Here is a 7,673-nt window from a genome sequence, read left to right as displayed (position 1 = left end):
AAGACGGCAATCAATGGCTGATGTTGAGGCGCGATGGCCTCGTAGGGAACGGTTTTGCAGGCAGTGACGGTGGTAAAATGTGGGAGTTTATTCGATTTGCGTTTTACTGTTTCCACTATAAAATGTAGGAAAATGAGACAATCATTTGATGTTACCAGGACATGTCTGTCCGCAAAATCGACTATACGCTCGCCACCTTCATTGCACGATCCAAATCTTTTTTCCCCCATGGCACATGTTTCACCCCCGTTAAGGTCGCCTGCAATGATGCTATAGTCATCAGCAGGCACGTCGCAGGTCTATTCTCACTAATCTGTTTTCTTGTTACATCCCATCTTCCCCCAGGTCTCTATAAGCTCCTTACCCATCTGGTTCAGCACTAAGATTCATAAGAAGCTTCACTTTAAACACGTGGCCAGAAAAAAAAATAGGTCATTGATATCTAAATCTAGGAAGGATTATCTGACTAGTGTGAGGCGCATTGACTTGTAGAAACTTTAAGTCCTCTAGCCTAGTTCCCTCCTCTCCTCCTGTTCTAAAATCATTGAGAGATATGGTAGTGAGTGAACCATTTTATAGCAAAAAAGCGGTACGGCTTTTTGAAATGTCGGTCCATCGCTACTAACCTACTAGAATTCTTCAATTTCGAAGCAGAAATTCTAAACTCTCAGAATGGAGGGTACGCTATCTACACGGAATTTTCGAAGACCTTTGACTCTGTTAATCACACGGTACATTAGTCTAATTTTGCCTCTTGTCACTGATTACAAGGCTCGCTTCCTATCTATCTAACCGTTCCGGTCGCGTTTCTTTTGATAGTTGTATACCACATTCCTTTCCTTGCGCCTCTGGTGTATCACAAAGATTCATTACTACCTATTACTATTTCTATTCTCTCACCGCAACCGCAAATAATCGAGCTGTACTCACATACAACGGGAGTTCACCCGAAGTATGGGAGTCCAGGGGCTATCTGGGTTCCCATGGTACCAGTATACCCCTGGTGAGGTTCCTTGATCAATTTGCCACTTCAGATGAGTGCCCGTGCAGACTTGGGTCTGATCGCCCTGATTAGGCCTTTGGAGCATTCGCCTACTGCATCACGGCCAGCAAGCCAAAGTGAGTACAGCGTCTCCCGGTGCCACCACTATGGAGGTTTTCCTCGGCCACTTGATTTTGGTTTGACCGACAGGGTTGCCGCCCCGTCTTCCTCACCACCACCTCTGAGCACTTGATTTCGGAAGTGATCAAAACGTGTCACGCCACTAGTCCAACGCAACATATTCGTCTCCATTACCGCAAGACATCGTTCATTGTCTTTTATAGTCGGCCAACACGCAGAACCATAGAAAGCGACAGGACGGACGATATTATGGTAAATTTAAAATTTGAGACGTTCGTTGATACGTCGATCACAAAGAACACCAGTTGTGGACTGCCACCTCATCCAGGTTGCATTAATGCGTGAAGCAATTTCATAACGCAGTTCTCCATTGGCTGATAGCGTTGACCCGAGGTATTTAAATCGCTAGTACTGGGCAGATTACTGCCGCTGACAGTGATTGTGCTTGTTTCATTCAATCTAAGGCCATGTTGCATGCGGCAACCATTCCATTTTTGGACAAGTTGCTCGAGATAATTTTTGCTATGAGATGCTAGGAAAACATCATCTGCATAAAGCAGTGTGTAGGGCGCTGGCCGTTGTATGTCCCGTGTAATGTTGTCCATAACGAGATCAAAGAGGAGTGGTGAGAGGGCGCTTCCTTCATGAACACCAACAGACAGGAGGCGGTTTTGATACACCCGCCATACTTCGAATTTTACTTTTCGGATTGTGGTAGAGGAATTGAACCCAGCGCACGAGTTCTTCTGGCACTAAGTGTTGTCGTAGAGTATACCAGGTGACTTCGTGTGGCACAAGGTTAAACGCTTTCTCTAGATCCAAAAATGCAATGTAAGGAAGGCGATGTTTCTCACGGTGTTTCTCCATGAGTAACCGCGCAGCGTGGATTGTGTCAGTAGTTCCACAGTTCTTGACAAATCTGGCTTGACTCACGGTTATTTCAACGATTTCGCGATTACGCTTGTCAAGAATGTGTTCAAAAATCTTCATGGTATGGGAAAGTAACCGGATCGGGCGGTAATTTGAACATTCTGCTGGACTACCTTTCTTTTTCCATATTGGAACAGTGGTACTTTCTTGCCAGGCAGATGATGTTCGTCCTTCCTGAATAACCAGCTCTCATCGCCTGTAATAACTCGATCAAGCAGCGTGGGACGGGACAACGACGAAACTTTTGAAGTACCTTTTGGCAGCTTAATCTTTATTTCCATTTTCCGATTACAAAGCTTTTTTGGTGCTATAAGACTCCCAGACAGACTCTTGTACGTTCTTTAGTTTTAAGCAGAGGTCAAGCTTTCTTCTTTTCCTCCTTCTGGGGATATATAATTGGAATATCTCTGTTTATTGTCCTTAAATTAAAAATCGTATAAATAAACGGCAGCCTCCAAGAAGCTGATTTTATTTAATTGAAATACTTTGAGCCCTTTTTATATTGCCATGGCATACTTATTTACGTCTGAAACTCTAAATGTTAATGGTTTGATTTTAAATTGGCTACATTCCTCTTGAATCGTGGTTTCCTTTGACAATCCCATGCTAGGGCAAAGTTCAGTTGAAATTTTGAGAAGATCACGTGATTACAATTCACTACTAAAAGTAATGGGTGTGTCTGCTCAAGATGAGCTTCCATCTTTAGTGGTGCTGAACTTTGTGGTTTCGAGGCTTCTGGATATTCCTGAATCTCTGCTCTGTGATTTGCGCTGCAAATTAATTTTCACAGTTTGAGTAGACGTACTATGCCTGGAATTGCAAGGGCAAATGTGAAATGATTCATAGTCGGGGCTGGTGATCCATCGAATGGCTCAAATCATGAATCATAAAATTTTCTCTAAAAGGGATTGTAAATAGATCGGAACGCGTTTTCTAATTCTTTTTTTCATTCTAAAAGTAAATAAAGGAAATCATAAAGGCTTATCTCACCGCTAAGGCTATAAGAATTGAAGATCATAAATTATCTGATCTTAACCGAGGGAATGAAGTAATCAAATCATTACTTCTTGACAACAAGCCCATTACCTCAACCGCACTACATTCCACATTACAAATAGTGAAGGCTATCTGCCCACTGCCAACTTCCTGCTATCTTAGTTCAACTCTTTTGTTGTCCACTTTTTATCTTTGGTCAATTAATAACAATAAATTGAACTCGTTTCTCCCCCTAGACAACGAATGCGGACATTACGCCTGTCTTGTGGCGTTGTCTCCAATCCGGAGCCAATGAACCAGAAATGCTAGCACCGCAACAAATGGTCAGCCCAGCATGGCGTTCTCATAGGCACGCCACTACCCCAGGTACTTCTTGTGCTCGTGGTATGACCTTCAGCAACGCAAAGGCTGATTGAATGTATGTATGCCTCTCGCAAGATATCGTTCACCTTTCATTTCAATTAATTCCATTTGCAGCTGGTTTTCGTGTCCGTGGCAAAAAGGAGGAGGTAGACGGGCACGGTGCGCTGCAGTCACGGCAAAAATAGATACTCAACGACTATTTGAAGAAACAGAGGCAACATTTTGAATGAGATATATTGTTCCAGATAACCTTTAGCATTAGCATTAAATGTAAAACATTTACCATTTATAGTAAACGTTATTAACAAATTTCCAGATTTCCAGCACTGCAGACTCATGGTGCGGATGCAATTACGATTGGAGGTGATTTTCGAGGTGTTTTGAATTCACACTCATTGGAATGCTAATAAATTTCGGTTAATGCTGGGTGAGCGGGAAAGCAGACCTTCACGTCGGCGGACTGGCATTCGCAGAGAGCGCAAGCATTTTCCAAGTTTCTAAGGCTGAACACATTTAGATTCAAATCGCATCTAGCGCAACTAAGTGCTCCTCGGGCTGGCTGACTGTATGCGGACGATTTCGGATTTTCTTGCGGCCGCTGCAGTGAGTCTTACCCAAGACGCAGCTTATTATAAAGAAAATGTTGAAAATACATATAATTATGAGTGGATTTCCGTACGTGAAAAATTCATGCGAGCACGCATGAAATGTACGCCTTGTATGCCCTCCTCTTGGCTGGTGCCGCGACTACCGCTGCACAGTTATGAGTTACACAACGGAATGGAAAAAGTGAAACTGGTTGTATTAATCAACTTAACTAGCAACAGCAACAACTTCGCTGCAGAGCGCAAACAGCCAAAAGATATTTTTAATCGGCGTAAATATGTAGAGACGAAAGTGATTGTAAAAAGTGTCGAGACAGGTTTTGAGCTAGTTCAATTCAACTTTTTAGGAAAAACGGTAGAAATCGCTGCTACACTTAGAAGAAGTGTAAAAAATTATAAAATAGGTTGGAAAGAATTAAGCGAGAAACTCGAAATAAGATAAACGAAAGATTTAAGGGAGAAACTTGAAATATATAGATATATGATAGAAAGGCATGTTAAGGATGATGGCAGTTTAACACTGAATTAAACCATTAATTTTTAAAATTTATAAACAACCACTATCACTACAGTTCTACGGAAAAGACGTAACTTACCACTGCATACATTTAAGGGGGCAACTTACTATAGACAAAGTATTTCTTCCAATTTTTATTATTATTATGTTCATAGAATATAGATGTGTAAGAATATTCCCCTTATCATTACCGGAATATTCCTTAACTAGTTATAAGCATTAGCTTAAGATATGGTCAACCGACTTTTCCCCTTTAAGAAAAACTTTAAATGCGTTTTTTCGAAATATTTTTTTTTTATGCGGTCTTGTACTTTTTGGAAGGAATTACTCAACCAATCCTTACCCAATTTAACGGCGTATACCTTAAAAAGTCAGAATTTTTCACGGCATTATTTTTTCGGTATCAAATTACGCTAAGAAAGCAGGCATTTCTCCAAGATTTTGGTTAAACATCGTCCATTTTGGTCATTTTGACTGAAAATTTACATTTAAGGGTCAAATGAGTCACTTTTATAATAATCATGAAGCCGTTTTCTTTTGTTTTGTTTCAGATAAGCCATTTCCATAAAATCATCAACAACGCAGAGACCTATATTTCAAAGACAAGCTTTTTGAAGCCTCTTTTTGTAAAAGAAAAATGAAAAAACTAAAATTTTGTTTTTATGCTTTAAGAGTGTACTTATGCCACTCAAAAAGCATTACATTAATATATTGGGTTTAAATCATCATCACCATAAACGGCGGAACCACCGGTATCCGGTCTAGGGTTGTCTTAATAAGGAATTCCAGACATCCCGGTTTTGCGCCGAGGTCCACCAATTCGATATCCCTAAAAGCTGTCTGGCGTCCTGACCTACGCTATCGCTCCATCTCAGGCAGGGTCTCCCTCGTCTTCTTTTTCTAACATAGATATTGCCTTTATAGACTTTCCAGGCTGGATCATCCTCATCCATACGGATTAAGTGACCCGTTCACGGTGACGTATTGGGCCGGATTTATCCACAACTGGACGGTCATGGTATCGCTCATAGATTTCGTCGTTATGTAGGTTACGGAATCGTCCATCCTCATGCAGGGGGCTAAAAATTCTTCGGAGCCGGAGGAGGAATACATGAGGACTTTTAAGATCATTGTCTTGTACAGTAAGAGCTTTGCCCCTATGGTGAAACGTTTCGAGCGAAACAGTTTTTATAAGCTGAAATAGGCTCTGTTGGCTGCCAATAACCGTGCGCAGATTTCATCGTCATAGCTGTTATCGGTTATGATTTTTGGGGGATTAAATCCCTACAAAAAATAACAAAAATTACCCATTTTTCGAAATGCCAGAGTAAGGTGCCCCTTTAAACAAATAATTTAGATCCATCCTGAAGTGCCAGTTACACTATGGATTTTTTTTTTGCAGAATTTGTGTAAAACAAAACTTTATTAAAATCGGTTCAGTGTGTGTTTGTCCGTCTATTTGTCTGTCTATCTGTCACACGCACTTTACTTCAAAACAGTTAAACCCATCCGAACGAAACTTGGCGGACAGATGGGAACTATGAAATCCCACGCATACAGCGAGTGGCATAAATTTTGGTGCAAAAGGGCGGTTTAACAAATTCTTTCACCAGATATGGTCGTGTAGTCGCACTTAGTACTTTCCGAAACTGATTAGTTTTGACGTAAATTGTAAAGTGCCCGAGTAAGGAGTCAAAATGTACATACTTAAAGTCAGACAGGATTTATTTTCGGAACCTACCCAACCCCAAAATCCGGAAAAAATCAGGGTGGTGCACTTAAATGAAATCTAGGGCTCAAAATATGTGCCACTTCGATATCTGCTCAAATAAAGTTACTGATAGTATATTACCAACTTTTATAAATTGACTAGCTTCCGGTTTTCCGACTTGTTTATTTAGTCTGCCTCTCCGCCTGCCTGACGATATGAGTGAACGAATGGATGTTCACAAGCTTAGCTTATTGTTCGTCTTTTGAATTTGTAATTTTCCGACTATGTTGCTACTCATAGTGAAAAAATTGCTTATTTAGGAACCTTTCTTTCTTAGTCCTTAAGAATGCCACACCTTGACAGGCCAAGACTTGGTTGCGCTCTCACAGCGGAAACAACGTTTCATAGAGGAAGAGAGGATCTTAACAGTTCGACCGAACATCTGTAAGTATCGCCCTCTTTACATTGCATTTCTGGATCTGTAAAATGCGTTTGACCCTATGCTACATGAACTCATCTGGCATACTTTACAACATCACCTAGGGTTCAATTGCTCTACTGCGATGCGAAAAGAAAAGTTCGAAGTGTGGCGGGCGTATCAAAACCGCTTCGTGTCTCTACCGGTGTTCACCACAGAAGTGCCCTCTCATCACTCCATATTGTTCTTGTTATGGACACTGTCACACGCAGCATCCAACATCCAGCGCCTTATACATTATTTTATGCGGATGATGTTTTCCTAGGGTCCATTAGCGCCATTACTGCCAGTGGCAGTGACCTACAAAGAACTACGCGATTTAAATATCCCGTGTCAACGTTTGCGTCGAAATGACCTGCTTTGGGTCCGGCAGCTTCTGCCCGATCAGTTTACTTTTCTTTTTAACAAATAGATTATTACTAGATGGTACGAGGCACGTGTGGTCTAGCTTGGCAAATCATACCTTAGCAGTTTAGCGTAAAAAGCAATTGTCCTGTTCGGTAGCGAGGTCGGTCTAATGCAAAGGGAGTAGTCAACCTCCACCTGCCTTAATAAGGAACTCTACACATCCCAATTTTGCGCCGCTATCTGCCCTCCTGACCTACGTCATCGTTCCTTCTCAGGCAGGGTCTGCCTCGTCTTCTTTTTCTACCATATTACCCCTTATATACTCTTATAGACTTTCCGGGCTGGATCAACCTCTTCCATACGGATTAAGTGACCCGCCCACCGCAACCTATTGAGACGGATTTTATCCACAAGATGATCGTGGTATTGCTCAATCGCGCGCGGATTTCATCGCCATAGCTGTTATCGGTTGTGATTTTCGACTCTAGATGGGGGAAATTTTCATCAACCTCTAAGTTGTAGTCTCCTGTTAATGTCGATTGATCTCGAGGGTGATCCTGTTGCTTTTATCTGGTCTCACATTTTGGTCAAGGTTAGCCTAG

Source organism: Hermetia illucens, chromosome 6 (assembly GCF_905115235.1).
Source record: "Hermetia illucens chromosome 6, iHerIll2.2.curated.20191125, whole genome shotgun sequence".
Lineage (NCBI taxonomy): Eukaryota > Metazoa > Arthropoda > Insecta > Diptera > Stratiomyidae > Hermetia > Hermetia illucens.
Note: the sequence above shows the minus strand (reverse complement) of the source record.